The sequence below is a fragment of the Scyliorhinus canicula genome, chromosome 8 (genome assembly GCF_902713615.1).
Source record: "Scyliorhinus canicula chromosome 8, sScyCan1.1, whole genome shotgun sequence".
Classification (NCBI taxonomy): domain Eukaryota; kingdom Metazoa; phylum Chordata; class Chondrichthyes; order Carcharhiniformes; family Scyliorhinidae; genus Scyliorhinus; species Scyliorhinus canicula.
The window spans coordinates 77,003,854-77,020,655 of record NC_052153.1 but is presented as its reverse complement, the minus strand read 5'-3'; positions in this window follow the sequence as shown (position 1 = coordinate 77,020,655).

The window sequence follows — 16,802 nt, the reverse complement described above, 5'->3', positions numbered from 1 at the left end:
GCGGTAGTGGGACTGGAGGTTACGTGACGGAAGTTGTAGGACTGTGCAAAATCAGACCATACCCGGGCTGTAAAAGCAGGGACCGTTTGTCACTCATATACCGTGAGCGGTATCCCATGCCCGCGAATGTTTCTTTGCAGGCTTTGATTACCGCCTTCGACGTGAGGTCTGACAGTTGCACCACTGCTGGGTATTAGAGAAGTAGTCGACCAGGGTAGGTATCACGCCCCTTGGCATGGAAAAAGGGTCTACAACCGACTTTGGACCACGGAGAGGTCACGATCTCGTGCTGTTGCAACGTTTCCTTGGGTTGAGCTGGTTGAAACTTCTGACAGGTAGGGCAGTTGAGGACTGTGTCAGCAATGGCCTGGCTGATGCTCGGACAATAGACTGCTTCCTGAGCTCTGCGTCGGCATTTTTCGACCCCAAGGTGACCCTCATGGAATTGGCCCAGCACCATAGCTCACATGGTCTGAGGAATTAAAATCTGTCGAGTTTCAGAAGGATTCCTCCACCACCGTCAGGGTCATCGTTCACGTTATAGAACTGGGGACATTGTCCCTTCGGCTAGCCAGTGGTAAGGTGCGTGCATCACAAACGCTGCAGCAGAGGATCCTTGGCCGTCTCCTCACGAATTTGGACACCCGTTCGTCAGAGGCCGGAAGGTTGTGGCATACAACTGCACTTGCGCTTCTGCATGGCAGATTAAGTCACATTGTTCACACAGTGTGGTTAATGGACCTGGATAGGGCCTCTGCAACGTCAGCTCTTTGCCTGGCGTGTCGACAAGTTTCGAAGTTGTAGCGGCGTAGTTTAAGAAGAATTCGCTGTACTGAGGTGTCATGTCATTTAAATCCGTCTGGATTATGTGGACTAGAGGCCTGTGGTCCATTTCTACCGTGAAGTTTTGGCAGGCCATAAACGTAGTCCGTGAAACTTGACAATCCCTGTCAGGAGGCCCAAACATTCCTTCTCAATCTGAACGTACCGTTGCTCAGGTGGCGACATGGCCCTGGAGGCATACGCCACTGGAGCCCAGGACGAGGAATCATCTCGCTGAAGGAGCACTGCCCTAATGCCGTCCTGGCTTGCATCAGTTGATATCTTGTTTCCTTGGTTGGGTCGAAGAACGCTGGAACCGGGGCTGTGGTTAGCTTTGCTTTCAGCTCATGCCATTCCTTTTCATGCGTAGGCTTGCCACTGGAATTCCGTCGACTTCTTGACGAGATGGTGGAGGGCCGTGGCATGGGAATGAATTTCCCGAGGAGTTGACCATCCAGAGGAAGCGGAGGACAACCTTCTTGTCCTCCGGGTCTTCATGGTCGTTGATCGCAGAGACCTGTCGGCATCTGGCCGCACGCCCTGCTGCGAGATGTGTCACCTAGGAACTTAATATCCGATTGTCCAAATGAGCACTTGGGCCCTGTTGAGCTGGAGACCACGTTCATGAATTCTCTGGATACCTTCTTGAGGCGAGCAATGTGTTCCTGGGGCGTTGTGGACCAGATAATTACGTTGTCAACGTATACTCGTACCCCCTCGATGCCGCCATCATCTATTCCATGATGCGGTGAAATTCTTCGGAGGCAGTACGATGCCAAAAAGCATTCGGGGTTGTAGCAGTAGCGACCAAATCGGGTGTTGAACGTGCACAGCTTGCGACTGGACGCGTCCAGTTGTATTTGCCAAAAACCCTTTGAGGCGTCCAGCTTTGTAAAGAATTTGGCATGAGCCATCTCACTGGTCAACTCTTCAGGTTTGGGTATCGGGTAATGCTCCTGCATGATGTTGCGGTTTAAATCCTTAGGGTCAATGCAAATGCAAAGCTCCCCTGACGGCTTCTTTACGCAGACCATGGAGCTGACCCAGGCTGTTGGCTCTGTGACCTTCGATATGAGCCCTGGTCTTGGAGGTCCTGTAATTGCTGCTTCAGACGATCCTGGAGGGGTGTCGGCACCCGGCGTGGTGCATGAATTACAGGGGTGGCATTCGGCTTCAGCAGGATTTTATATCGGTATGGGAGCGTGCCCATTCCATCGAATACGCTGTGGTACTGCGTGATGATGTCATCTATGTAGGCTTGCAAGTTTCCATCAGACGAGGCCGGTTGCGTGTGATGATGACATGGTGTGGACTCACTGAACCAGGTTTCAGGAGCTTGCAGGCTCGAGCACCGAGCAGGGATGCTCTGTCAGGCCCGATGATTTCAAAATCGCAGTGGTTGCCTTGATCGCCTTATTGGATATCCCTAATTGACACGAGCCACTGACAGCTATGGCATTGCCATTGTAGTCAAGGAGCTGGCAAGCCGGTGGAAGAATGCTTGGTCTGACGCAGATGGTGTCGAGGTCGGATTTTGAGATGAGGTTCGCCAATGCATCGGTGTCCATTTTAAATCGGATGCAAGCCTTGTTAACTGTGAGGTCAGCACACCACTCGTCGTCGGGATCCACACTGAGGATCGAGAGGCGTTTCGCCGTTGTGGTGGAAGGCAACACATGCGTCGTTATGATGCCCACCCCGGTATGGGGACTTGAGGCACTCAGCATCTTTCTGTGACTCATGCACTAGCACACCCAGGTCTCTCTGCACAGCGGCATGCTTTAATATTTTATCGTTTAAATAATAATCCTGTTTGCTGTTATTCCTATCAAAATGGATAACCTCACATTTGTTGCGCAAGCATTCTACTGGCCTTCTCCCCATGCACATAATCACCCCTGTTACCTTTCTAGCTGCTTTACAGCCCTACCCTACCCCAAATTTGCCTGCAGCCTCTGCCGTTTCCTGAGTCACTCTGGCCTCGGTGATTCCGCGTAACTCCTGTCCCTCCGTAGAATTTCCTTAATCAGTCGGTCCGTCACTGCCCTATCTGTCCTATCCTTGTGTGCCCAGATTGAAATCAGCTCCCCTCTCATCACTGCCTTCAGTGCCCCCCAGAGCATCGCTGCCGAGACTTCTCCAGTATCGTTCACTACTGCAGGTAACTCTGCATGCATTTCCTCAGCCTCTCACACACCACCTCATCCGCAAGTAATCCAACTTCCAGCCTCCATGGTGGGCCCTGAAAGCTGTCCTTACAAAACTGCAGGTCTACCCAGTGCGGAGCATGGTCCGATATGGCAATTGCCGAGTATTCTGCCCCCACCATTTCGGCCAGCAGGTCCCTACTCGGGTCCATCCTCACAACAAAGTAGTCAATTAGGGAATACATCTTGTGGACGTGGCAGTAGTACGAGAACTCCCTCGCCGTCGGCCGGCTAAATCTCCACGATCTGTTCCCCCTATTTGCTCCATGAACCCTCTCAGTTCCTTTGCCATCGCTGGCAACCTGCCCGTTCTTGAACATGACTGGTCCAGGCTCGGGTCCAGGACTGTATTAAAGTCCCCGCCCATGATCAGCTTACGCGAATCCAAGTTAGGGATCTTCCCTAGCATCCTCCTAATAAAATCCACATCGTCCCAATTAGGGGCATACACAATGACCAGGACTACTCTCACCCCTTCGAGCTTACCCCTCACCATAACGAACCTGCCACCCCCCATCCACGACTGTGCCCTCAGCCTTAAATTGTACCTTTTATTAATCAGGAGCGCAACCCTCCTCATCTTAGAATCAAGCCCCGAATGAAAGATCTGACTGACCCAGCCTTTCCTTAACCTAACCTGGTCTGCCACTTTCAGGTGCATCTCCTGCAGCATGACAATGTCCGCCTTCAGAACCCACAGATGCGCAAGCACACGCACCCTCTTCACTGGCCCGTTTAAACCCTCTAACATTCCAGGTGAACAACCTGGTTGGGGGGCATTTCGCCCCCCCCCCCCCCCCCCCCCCCCCCCAGCAACACCATCCTATCACCTAACCCCTGCTCTAATCTAACTATATGCAAACCCCCCACCTCGGCTTCCGTTGACTAGCCCCACTCAGCTAGCCTGGGGCTTCCAGCCTTGGCGCCAGCGTGTCTCCCGCCCATTGTTCCCAGTCACCCCTCCCCAACCCATCCATACCACTTCCCCAGATCAGCCCTACTGAAGCAAACATTCTATACAAGTCAGAAACAACCGCCACAATAGCACAATTCAAGTTAAACAAGAAAAAAAGAGATAAGTAACAGGCACTCAGTCCTTCCCAGACAGACACAGAAAAAGATTGCACAAAGTTCCCCTGAAGCATCCATTTTTCCCAACCCTTTAAACTGTTTTCTTTATTCTTTTCCCCCAGCCAAACTCCAACTAATCAAAGAACCCAAACAGGAAACATTCAGGTAAACCACGCAAAAAACATGCAAAACAAAATACATCCCTACCACCTTCCAACCCCCTAAAAAGGTCTAAAAAGAAATGACAAAAACAGACCCAAACATGCAGGCACTTTCAAAACGGGAGAGACACCACATATACTTAAAAATTCTAACATGAGTCCAAATGTCCTCAGCTCAGGGCCAGCCCTTGCTTCTTAACTAAGTCCATCGCCTCTTCGGGTTCCTCAAAATAGTGGTGCTGACCCTTATACGTAACCCACAGTCGCGCCGGAAAAAGCAGCCGAATTTCACCTTGTTTTTATACAGTATCTCCTTCACTTGCCTGTAGCTTCCCCTCCACCGGGCCACCTCAGCGCTCAAATCTTGGTAAGTCCAAGTACAGCTTTGTGTGCTCTTTGCCCATTGCAGCACCCGTTCCTTGTCCAGGTACCTGTGAAAGCGTACCACCATCGCTCGTGGGGGACCCCCTCGTTGTGGCTGCCTCACCTGCACTCTGTGTGCCCTGTCCACCACCGGCGGGCGCGGGAACGCCTCATTCCCCTGCAACTTCTGAAACATACCCCCCACATATGCAGCAGCGTCTTGCCCCTCTGCCCCCTCCGGGAGGCCAACGATTCCCACGCTGTGCCGGCGAGATTTGTTGTCCAGGTCCTCCAGCCTTTCCAGAAGCACTTTGCTGGTCCCTCAGCCTCTGAATCTCCATATCCCCACCGTTTGAAAGTCAGCCTGCTCCTCCACTGACTTTTCCAACTCTGGAGCTTCTCAGCCTGATCATTCAGTCTTTTTTCCATCCGGTCATTGACTTCTGTAGCGGCTCCAAGTGTCACGCTTCAGAGCCAGAAAGCCCTCCTGCATAGTCTGCATCAGCTGCTCCATTGTGGCTGGGCTGTCAGCACCTTGCTCTGAACACCAGACATGCTGGTCTCTCTCACAGCCTCCCTGTGCCCTTACTCACCACTTCTTCTGTTTACGGTCCCTCCGGCTTCTTAGATCCATACAATTCTGTATGGGTCCTGTGCCTGAGCACTATTGCTTTCCAGTTCCCGCGCTCAAAGCAACCTTTTTGGGGGCAAAGGTCCAAAGGTCCGACCGAGACAGGAGCCACCAAATGTGCGACCTACTCTCTCATAGCCACCACCGGAAGTCAACATCATGGGCTCTTAACTTATTTAGCAGTCTCCTATGCAGAAGGAAAGGCCTTCTGGAAATCTAAATAGATCATAGACCCTAAATCGGGGCATATATATGCTGACCAACATCACCAACCACCCCTCCAAAGCACCCTTTACTATTATGTACCTATCTCCCTGGTCAGCCACCAACTTCTCCATCTGGAACCTCACCCTCTTATGCATCAGAACTCCAACCCCCAGGCCCTACTATCAAAGCCCGAGTGGATGACCTGACTCGCCCAGCCTGTGGGCGACATGGTGGCACAGTGGTTAGCACTGCTGCCTCACAGCTCAAGGGACCCGGGTTCAATTCCGGCCTCAGGTGACTATGTGGCGTTTGCACTTCTGCCCGTGTCTGCGTGGGTTTCCTCCGGGAGTTCCGGTTTCCTCCCACAGTCCAAAAATGTGCAGGTTAGGTGGATTGTCCATGCTACATTGTCCCTTGGTGTCCAAAAGGTTAGGTGCAGTTACTAATTTATGGGGATAAGGTGGAGCGCAGGCTTCAGTCGGGTGCTCTTTCCAAGAGCTGGTGCAGACTCGATGGGCCGAATGGCCTCCCTCTGCACTGTAAATTCTATGATTCTGAAGCCTCACCTGGTCCTTCACCTTCACGTGGTTCTCTTGCAACATCACCATGTCTGCTTTCAAGCTCTTCAAATCAGAGAAATCTCTCGCTTGCTTCATTGCTTCCCCCAGCCCTCGCACGTTCCACGTCACCACCCAGACAGGGAGTCTCTAACTCCCCTGGCCCTTCCTATCAGTCATAACTGCTACTCCTGGCCAGCCACTAGGCAGGACCCAGTCCCACCCCTAGACGCCGTCAGCCCCCCCCCCCCCCCCCCCCCCCCATCCACTTCCTCTTGAAACCACCTCACCAAGTATTGTCCCCATCTCCCACCATTCATACCTCCCAGGCTCATCAAAACCTGTCCATACAGGTTCCAACGACCGCAGCCACTCTCCCCACCTCACTCCCATTCACTAGCCAACTTGCATTTTCTCCTTCCCCACATTAAACAAACAAACCCCCCCCCCCCCCCCCCCCCCCCCACCCCACCCCACATACCAAAACCTTCCAAACTCCCAACACTGTAATACCTCAAATCCAAAAGAAACATCTCAACCAATCACTATAAAGTCCCTAACCATCCTTTCCCAAGTACAACGTAAGCAGAGAAAAAAGATAATCCCCAAAAGACAAAAGAGAAAGGGGAAGAGAAGAAAAACCCAATAGAACCCAATTGGGGCCTCACGGTAGCATGGTGGTTAGCATCAATGCTTCACAGCTCCAGGGTCCCAGGTTCGATTCCCGCTGGGTCACTGTCTGTGTGGAGTCTGCACGTCCTCCCTGTGTGTGCGTGGGTTTCCTCCGGGTGCTCCGGTTTCCTCCCACAGTCCAAAGATGTGCGGGTTAGGTGGATTGGCCATGCTAAATTGCCTGTAGTGTAAGGTTAATGGGGGGATTGTTGGGTTACGGGTATACAGGTTACGTGGGTTTAAGTAGGGTGATCATTGCTCGGCACAACATCGAGGGCCGAAGGGCCTGTTCTGTGTTGTACTGTTCTATGTTCTAGAAAAAAGATTAGCACCATCAAAGTCCAAACTCACCTCAGTCCCAGTTCTTCAGCTTTCACGAATGCTTCTGCCTCCTCCGCTGGCTCAAAATAAAAGTCCACGGAGTTGTGTGTGACCCTCAGCATTGTTGGATAGACCACCCCAAACCTCACATTGCTTTTATACAACGCCGCCTTCACCCGACCAAAGGCCACCCACCTTCTCGCCAGCTCTGCCATGAGATCCTGGTATCTGAATACCAACACCTTCCCACCTCGCCTCTAGGTTCACCTCCGGCTATATCGATCTTTTCCTTCATCTAATAGCTGTGAAAGCAGATGATGACAGCTCTTGGTGGTTCATTTACCTTTGGTTTCGGCCAGAGCGACCAGTGACCCCTGTCCAACTCATAGAGGGAGGGGTCCTTCTCCTCTACCATCAACTTGCCGAACATCTCCGCAAAGTACTCTATTGGCCTCCAGCCCGCCAGCTCCTCAGGCAGTCCCATGATACTTAAACTCTGCCTTCATTTAAAAAAAAACTTTAGATTACCCAATTATTTTTTCCAATTAAGGGGCAATTTAGAGTGGCCAATCCACCTACTCTGCACATTTTTGGATTGTGGGGGCGAAATCCACGCAGACACGGGGAGAATGTACAAACTCCACACGGACAGTGACCCAGAGCCGGGACCTCAGCGCCATGAGGCAACTATGCTAACCACTAGGCCACCGTGCTGCCCTTTAAACTCTGCCTTCATGACCAGATCCTCAACTTTGGCTCTCAACTCTTTGTTACTCTCCACCACCCTTAGCAGTTCCTCACCCTGGAGGTAAACTGGTCACTGTGCTGCAACAATGCCTCCTCTACTTCCTTCAACGCCTCTCCTTCCTACTGCACCTCCCTCAACGTCTTTGCCAAAGTCTCTTTCATCGGGGCAAGAGTTTTATCCACCCACTCCTAACCCTAACCTGAGGATCACACCTCAGGCAAGGGACAAGGTTGAGAATGCAGGGCCTTCATGAATAACCTCAGCTAGTATGGGAATTGAACCTGCACTGCTGGCCTTGTTCAAACCAGCTGTTCAGCCAACTGAGCTAACCTAGCCTCCAAGGAATAAAATGGAATACAGTAGTGTTGGGGGGAACAATATAGTCATCTGCAGCCAAAAGCCCAAATCATGTTGATTACCCAGTTAATGGATTAAGGACATTCCTTGAAGGTGGAAAGGGACTTAAGAGTATGAGGGAAAAATCCAGTTGTTGTGGTGCATGTGGGTATTAATGACATTGGGGGAACTAAGAGCTGGATTTTTGCTACTGAGGAGGGTAGCTTGAATAAGGAGTGGGTGTGGATTTAGTTGGGTTTGCTGTCCCTGGAAGCTGATCAGTGTTGCCCATAGGGATGGCTGGGGCCTGCCTCAGTTCTCTGGGACTTCAACTCAGTTGTTTCAGTAAACTTTAAACCCTCCTAACCCATCACCCCAACCACTGCCTCCGGCCAAATTCATGTCACCATACACTCCATTCACCCCATGTCCCCTTCTAACCCCCTGCCAACTTAATGCCAAAGATTCACCACGATTTATGCCAACTCAGCCAGCATCTGGATAGAATGGGCCTCATGAGCCACGTTGAGATGTAATAAATGAAGGTTTAAAATTGTAATAACGCCTTCACTATATTTTAAAAAAGGACATTCAAAGCTAATCTTAAATGGTTAGCCTTATAAAAACAAAGAGCAGAAATAGACCAGAGCCTGCTCTGCTGTTCAATATGATCAGTTGATTTTCTGCTTCAACTCCATTTTCCCACCAGCTCAAATAACCTCCATCTGTCTCTCTCAGCCTAGAATATGCTGGATGTTGGAACATTCCTAGCCCTCCGGGGGAGAGAATGAGAATGTTAACGTCTCACAACCCTCTGAGTCAAGATATTTCTCCTCATCTCACTTCTAAATGATCAATCCCTTATCCTGAGACTGTATCCCAATTTCGTAAAATTTCCCAATGGGGGAAGCAAGTTCTCATACCTATCCAATCACGCTCGTTCAGAATCTAGTATGTTTCGATAGGATTGTGTGTCATTCTTCTGATTCGGAGTATAGGCCCAATTTACTCATCACAGTATAACCCTCTCCTCCCAGGGACCAATCTAATGCAATGTTGCCGTGCTTCCACCAAATAGAAGCTGAAGATAGAGATCCAAACTCATGTGCTTAAATTGTTAGATGCACTTATTTATAATTTATTGAATCCTTATTTATAATTTCTTGAATCCCTTATTTGTGTAGAGGTAAAATATTTGTTGAAATGGGTTTTTGTTTCCTAGGTCACTTCTTTAAAGTAATTGAAGTAAATCATACTCATGTGCGTACAAATTGAAAAATTTAGACTTACTAGTTTCTTGTTTTAAGATTAATGTTAATCAGTTAAACAATGACAAGTAGTCACTTACTTTAATTTGCAACCTGTGACCTCCTCCAAATTGAATTCCCACCTAGCTTTGTATTGTGAACAAATGTATATTACACTCAAGTGGTTGGTATATTCCTGTCTGTCTTTACCATCAAGTCAGGGAGCCAAACTTGGTTCAATGAGGAGGGTAGAAGACAAAGCTAGAAGCAGCACCAGGGGTACCGAGAAAGGCTAGACCAACCTGATGAATCTACAACATATACATATTGTATGCATGGTATAGGCAGAGGTACATCGTTTTACAAGCAATGGAAAATTTACCTCAAATTTAATTTAATTTGGGAATTCAGGTGGCACGAGGATGGGACCAGCTACACAAGTTAAATTTGACCCGGCTGGTTGAACAAATGAAGGAGGCCTTCTGGAGATGGGACATGCTCCCGCTGTCACTGGCGGGGAGGGTACAGACCGTTAAAATTACGGTCCTCCTGAGATTACTGTTTGTTTTCTAGTACCTCACTATTTTTATACCAAAGGCCTTTTTAAACAGGTGATCTCTGGTTTTGTGTGGGGTGGGTAAAATCCCACGAGTAAAGAAAAGTGCTGCTGGAGTGAGTCGAGGGTAGGTGGGCTGGCACTGCCAAACTTTAGTAACTACTACTGGGCGGCAAATATAACCATGATCAGGAAGTGGGTAGTGGGGGGTGTGGGAGCAAGTAGAAGCAGCATCGTGTAAGGGCACAAGTTTGGGGGCATTGGTAACGGCGCCTCTGCCATTCTCGCCAGCCCGATACTCCACAAGCCCGTGGTGGTGGCGGCTCAGAGTTTAGGGACAGTAGCGGAAGCATACGAAAGTGGAGGGAGCATCGGTGTGGGCTCCAATTTGTGGTAATCACCAGTTTGTTCCAGGGAGGCTGATGGGGTTTCAGATGTGGCAGAGAGCAGGGATCGATAGGCTGAGAGATCTATTTATGGATGGGAGCTTTCCCTGTTTGGAGGATTTGAGGGAGTTCGAATGCCGGGAGTGAATGGGTTTAGATATCTGCAGATAAGGGATTTTGTGCGAAGGCAGGTTTCGACCTTTCTGCTCCTACCGCCACAGGGGATACAGGACTGGGTATTTCTAGAATGAGGGGTGGGGGAGGGGAAGGTTTCAAATATCTACAAAGAGCTTATGGAGTGGGAGGAAACCCAGGCAGATGAGCTAAAGGTAAATGCGAAGATGAGCTGGGGGGGGGGGGGGGGGGGGGGGGGGGGGGGGGGAAGAGAGAGAGAAGGAAGAGAAGAGGTAGAGGCTGGTCTGTGGGTGGATGCTTTGAGCAGAGTGAACACGTCCTCATCATGTGCCAGGCTCAGCCCGATACAATTCAAGGTGGTTCACCAGGCACACTTGACAGTGGCCTGGATGAGCAGGTTTTTCAGGATAGAGGGACAAGTGTGTGGAGTGTGCGGAAGGGCCAGCAAACCCTGTCCATACGTTTGGGCATGCCCGAAGCTTAGGGAATACTGGCAGGGGTTTGCGGATGTCATGTCCATGGTACTTAAAACAAGGTTGCGGCAAGTCCAGAGGTGGCGATCTTTGGAGTGTCAGAAGATCCAGGAGTCCTGGGGGGAGGGGGGTGGAGGAGGCTGACGTTTGGCCTTTGGCCTCCTTGGTAGCCTGGAGATGGATATTGTTAGCGGGGAGGGACTCAAAGCCGCAAAATCAGAGGTTTGGGTAGCACATGGCTGGGTTTCTCAGACTTGAGAAAATTAGGTTTGCCCCGAGAGGGTCAACGTTGGGCTTTGTCTGGAGGTGGCAGCTGTATATCGACTTCTTCGGGGAAAACTAAACTATCAGTGGAGGCAATAAAAGGGGGCGGGGAGGGAGTTAGGGTACTGTGTTTAGGGCAGGTGGGATTCGTGAGATGTTTTTGCACCATGTTTATGTTTGTATTGTAGTTTGTTATAAAATTATAAATGCCTTAACAAAATGTAAAAAAAAATTACAAAGACCCAAGTGACGCTGACCGGAAAAAAGAAACATGCAGGAATTGAGAAGAATCAAGAAATAGGTCAGGGTGACTGAATTAGAGGACAACATAGGTGAGGAAGGAAAGAAAAGGGTTACAATGCAAGAAATGCTAATCGGAGATCAACTGGTATTTTATAGAATCATAGATTCCTACAGTGCAAAAGGCCTTTTGGCCCATCTATTCTCTGAAAGAGCACTCAACCCAGGCCTACTCCCCACCCTATCCCTTAACCATTCTATATTCCACATAAACACGGATGATCCCAGGAATGGTAGGCCTAACATACGATGAACGTCTGAGGATCGTGGGATTATATTCATTGGAGTTTAGGAGGTTGAGGGGAGATCTAATAGAAACTTACAAGATAATGAATGGCTTGGATAGGATGGACGTAGGGAAGCTGTTCCATTAGCAGGGGAGACTAGGACGCGGGGGCACAGCCTTAGAATAAAAGGGAGTCACTTTAGAACAGAGATGAGGAGAAATTTCTTCAGCAGAGAGTGGTAGGTCTGTGGAATTCATTGCCACAGAGGCGGTGGAGGCCGGGACGTTGAGTGTCTTTAAGACAGAAATTGATAAATTCTTGATTTCTCGAGGAATTAAGGGCTATGGGGAGAGAGCGGGTAAAATGGAGTTGAAATCAACCATGATTGAATGGTGGAGTGGACTCGATGGGCCGAATGGCCTTACTTCCGCTCCTATGTCTTATGGTCTAAACATTGTGCAACATTAACATTGAATTCACCATCCCAATCTTTGTTCTGATGAGAGAAATTCCATCAATCTCGCATAAGAATAATTTGGAACTCCTCCTTGCTGTAGTTCAGAACACACAATGCAAACCAAATGAGAGAGGGCAACATCATTATATACATCAAAAGACTGGCAATGTTTGCCACTAGAAGTCACTGTTACTTCACCATGTGGGTGAAAATGACAAAAGGCATGGCAAGTACATGCTCCAAACTGCAAATTAAAGGCTGATGATAAGTTAGATTTTAAGGATGCTGAACCAGGGAAAGTTCAGCAATTTGAAAATCAAAACGGAAAACTAACATCTTTCCCAAAATATAGAATACTTAAATCATAAATTACCTGAATTAATGGTTGCTAAATAAAGACTCCAAGGCAAATGTATTTTTAAATCTTTATTTAAATGCAATTTGGGCCACCTGAAGGACTTTCATCTTTCAATTTACCATCTGATCTGTATATTCCGAGGAAATAAAAATGTTTTTCCATTACTTTCTCCCAATTAATTGCCATTTATACTTAATGAAATTAATTATTTGTGGGTCCAACACAAAGTATGCTATTCATGTGTTCAATTTGCAAATTTAGAGTCATTATCTACATTTTGTCTACTGGCATTATGCAATTCGTCATTGGAGACATTTCACACCACTGCGGCATAATGTACAGTTAAATTCTTCGCAGCCTTTACACAGAATTTGCACTACTTCCATAGTGATATTTCCTCATTTCTGCAAATGCTGCATTGCAGATTTGTAGGCAAAAAAAAAAACTGTTCTTCAGAAAAGCGGTGGAAAGAACAGAAAATAACGGGCAGGTTGGAAGGGATAAGGAAGTAAGAAAAAGATTAACTACAGTTTTAAAAAAATATAACCATTACTTCATGCAAGAATATCCTGCATTGCAGTCACCATCAGAAAAGTAACAAAACCCTCTATGCATCCTGGAATTGGACCATCGGCAAGTGTGTTAACATTTTATTCTGTTACGCAGCTACCAGATATGCAGTAGGATTCCTCCATACCCCTCTCCCCAATGAAAACACGATCAAGCTTCTGTTTGCAGATGTTACACAAACCACAGAATTCTGCAGCACATGCTGCTATTGATCTATTTTGCCTCAACATTAGGTACACACTAGGATTTCTGTGTAGCAGTATCAGATATTATTTAACAACAATGTCTGAGCCAGCAGAGATAAATGCGTTAATGGAGGACAGAAGCAACTGGTTTTCTGTAGCTATGTACAGCAGCTTATACATCAGAACCTATGGTACATAGCAATTTGAAGACTTAAAGGGAACCAAGTAGTTTAAGATGCTTTTTCCTCAAAGATTGATGCGCCAGCAGGGGCTAAACCAACACATGCAAGCTTGGTGCTCCTTCCCCAGTTCGGAATTGTGGGGAAAAAGACTAATCCAAGCAATTTCTTTTCATTAGGATAGGTACAGTGGTCAGTACTGCTGCCTCACAGTGTCAGGTACCGGGGCTCAATCCTGGCCTCGGGTGACTGTCCCGTCCGGAGTTTGCATGTTCTTTCAGTGTCTGCGTGGTTTTCCCTCCCACAGTTCAAGATGTGCAGGTTAGGTGGATTGCATATGCTATATTGCTTCTCAAGTGTCCATATGGGCGGCTTGGTCGCAGTGGTTAGCATTGTTGATTCACAGCACCAGGGTCCCATTCGATTCCCAGCTTGGGTCACTGTCTGTGTGGAATCTGCAAGTTCTCAAGTTTGCAAGGGTTTCCTCCTGGTACTGACTCCGGTTCCTCCCAGCAGTCCTGAAAAACGTGTTGTTAGGTGAACTGTACATTCTGATTCTCCCTCTGTGAACCTAAACAGGTGCTGGAATGTGGGGACTAGGGGCTTTTCCCAGTAACTTCACTGCAGTGTTATGTAAGCCTACTTGTGACAATAAGATTATTTTAAAAAAGACGAGTTGGCATTATGGAGACAGGTTGGGAATTGGTCCTGGATGGGGTGCTCTTCTGGAGAGTCAGGGCTGAATGGCTTCCTTCTGCATCGTAGTGATTCTATTCTATCCTTATGGTGCTTGTTCATGTTGTGACCAAGTTCCATAGCTATAGGTCCTCAGGACCTTCATTCATCAGTTTACACTTTGAATGATAGTAGCCTCATCAAACAGTGGTTTCAAAGAGTCGAAAGGTTGACCATGTTTCAACAGGGGCTGTTTAGCTCACAGGGCTAATCGCTGGCTTTGACAGCAGACCAAGGCAAGCCAGCAGCACGGTTCGATTCCTGTAACAGCCTCCCCGAACAGGCGCTGGAATGTGGCGACTAGGGGCTTTTCACAGTAACTTCATTTGAAGCCTACTCGTGACAATAAGCGATTTTCATTTCAATTCAAACTCGAGGATTGAGAACCCTCAGCTAAATTTTTCTGCCCACTGGTACTCCAGCTGAGATCAGTTAGATCAGCAATTTAAGGTGATACTGCAAATTACCGATTCATATGATTCAATATATCACTGCATTGTCATATACTCATCAATTCATCATGACAGCAGACTGTGTTTATTAGATCAGTGATAATGTGCCATCATTACGGGCAGCACGGTAGCATTGTGGATAGCACAATGGCTGCACAGCTCCAGGGTCCCAGGTTCGATTCCGGCTTGGGTCACTGTCTGTGCGGAGTCTGCACATCCTCCCCGTGTGTGCGTGGGTTTCCTCCGGGTGCTCCGGTTTTCCTCCCACAGTCCAAAGATATGCAGGTTAGGTGGATTGGCCATGATAAATTGCCCTTAGTGTCCAAAATTGCCCTTAGTGTTGGTGGGGTTACTGGGTTATGGGGATAGGGTAGAGGTGTTGACCTTGGGTAGGGTGCTCTTTCCAAGAGCCGGTGCAGACTCGATGGGTCGAATGGCCTCCTTCTACACTGTAAATTCTATGATATCTATGAGACAATTCTGTATTACATATCAGAAACAGAGGGTAATCTAGGGGAATACAAGAGTGTTGCCCTTCAGGTAAGAAATCCCAGCAAAGTACTGGAGAAATCACAGTTGACAAATTAAGAGTTTTTTTGAGGGTGTAACTAGTAGAGCAGATAGGGGCAACTCGTAGATGGTAGTATAATTGTATTTCCAAAAGGCATTTGATAAGGTGCCTTACAAAAAATCAATACCCAAGATAAGGACTAATGGAGTTGGGTTAAATATACCAACATAGATGAAAGATTGGCTAATAGGAAACAGAATCCAGATAAATGGTTATTTTCAGGTTAGCAAACTGTAGTGGGGTTCCATATGGATAAGTTCTGGAATTTTTGCTCTAATTTAGATTAACCATAATATATCTAAGTTTGCTGATGATTTAAAGCTAATTGGGGAATGCAAGCTGAGGAGGACACAGGCTGCAGAGTATGGACAGGTTAAGTGAGAGTGGACAACAGGCTGGCAGATGGCAATTAGAAAGGCAAATGTCATGCTGGTCTTTATTGAAAAGGATTAGTGTACAAGAATAAAGAAATCTTGTGGGCAGCATGGCGGCACAATGATTAGCACTGCTGCCTCACAGCACCAAGGACCCGGGTTCGATCGCGGCCCACTGTCCGTGTGGAGTTTGCACATTCTCCCCGTGTCTGCGTGGGTCTCATCCCCACAACCCAAAAAGATGTGCAGGGTAGGTGAATTGGCTATGCTAAATTGTCCCTTATATTGAAAAAAAAAATTGGATACTCCAAATTTAAAAAAATTAAATATTGTTACAATTGTAGTGTTTAATGAGACCACACCTGGAATACCATCTTTTTGGTCTCCACATTTCAGGAACGATTTACTTGCATTGGATGCAATACAGGGAAGGTTAATTGCCCTATGATAAGATGTTGAGTAAATAGGTTCTATATTCTATGGGAGTCTAGCACTCAACTGTGCAAGATTCGCAAGGGATTTGAATGCATAGACAGAGGTTGTTTCCTCCCTGCCTGGGGGAACTGTACAACACTAGACTGTCTCAGATAGGGGCCAATCATTGAGGACAGAGATGAGGGGACATTTCTTCACTCAGTATTGCGAATCTTCAATCTTGAATATAACGAGAGAAGGAAAAGAGAGAGAGAGAGAGAGAGAGCGCGCGGAGAGAGAGAGTAGAGAGAGAGAGAGAGAGAGAGAGAAGCGCGCGCGAGAGAGAGAGAGGAGAGAGCGCGCGAGAGAGAGCGAGCGCGCGAGAGAGAGAGAGAGAGAGCGCGAGAGAGAGAGAGAGAGAGAGAGAGAGAAAGAGAGATAGAAAGAGAGAGAGAGAGACAGAGAGAGAGAAGAAAAGAGAGAGAGAAAAAAAGGAGAGTAAAAAAAGAGAGAGAGGAGAGAAGAGAAAAGAGGAGAGAAGATAGAGAGAGAGTAGAACGGAGGAGAGCGGAGAGAGAGAGGAGGAGGAGAAGAGAGAGAGAGTAGAGAGAGAGGAGAGAGGAGGAGGAAGAGAGAAGAGAGAGAGAGAGAGAGAGACGAGAGGAGAGAGAGAGAAAGAAAGAGAGAGAGAAAAAGAGAGAGAGAGCGAGGAGAAAGAGAGGAAAAAGGAGAGAGAAGGAGAGAGCGAGAGAAAGAGGAGAGAGAGAGAGAGAGGAGGGAGAAGAGATGAGAGAGGAGATGAGAAGAGGAGAGAGAGAAGAGA